The sequence below is a fragment of the Bison bison genome, unplaced genomic scaffold (genome assembly GCF_000754665.1).
Source record: "Bison bison bison isolate TAMUID 2011002044 unplaced genomic scaffold, Bison_UMD1.0 scf7180017864280, whole genome shotgun sequence".
Classification (NCBI taxonomy): domain Eukaryota; kingdom Metazoa; phylum Chordata; class Mammalia; order Artiodactyla; family Bovidae; genus Bison; species Bison bison.
In genome coordinates this window covers 2,843,585-2,844,006 of record NW_011494852.1, presented here as the reverse complement: position 1 = coordinate 2,844,006, position 422 = coordinate 2,843,585, and the positions used below count along the sequence as shown (strand labels likewise).

Sequence of the window (422 nt, the reverse complement as noted above, 5' to 3'; positions counted from 1 at the left end):
ATCGGCTCCCCTAGACACCGACAGACCCAGGCCTCATACCTGCACAGGTCCAGCCTCCTCAGACACCGACAGACCCGGGCCTCATACCTGAACCAGCTCCGGCCTCCTCAGACACCGACAGATCTGGGCTTCATAGCTGCACCAGGTCCGGCCAGCCTCCCTAGACATAGACAGACCCAGGCCTCATACCTGCACAGGATCGGCCTCCCTAGACACTGAAAGACCCAGGCCTCATACCTGCACAGGATCGGCCTCACCAAACAAACAGATCCAGGCCTCCATACCTGCACCAGGTCTAGCCTCACCAGACACTGACAGACCCAGGCCTCATACCTACACAGGATCCAGCCTCCTCAGACACCGACAGACCCGGGCCTCATACCTGCACAGGACTGGCCTCCTCAGACACCGACAGACCCAGG

General features: G+C 60.7%; 1 protein-coding gene and 1 long non-coding RNA gene across 3 annotated transcripts in view; both read right to left on the bottom strand.

The window, feature by feature from the left end:
- LOC104995210 overlaps positions 1-331 on the bottom strand; it is a 1,163-nt gene extending 832 nt beyond the window's left edge. Inside the window, exon 1 of the long non-coding RNA XR_826043.1 lies at positions 285-331. This is a non-coding gene — a long non-coding RNA (uncharacterized LOC104995210). The remainder of the gene's footprint in view (positions 1-284) is intronic.
- Positions 1-422, bottom strand: part of GPI (glucose-6-phosphate isomerase) — a 33,134-nt gene that overhangs the window by 6,189 nt on the left and 26,523 nt on the right. The window lies entirely within an intron of this gene.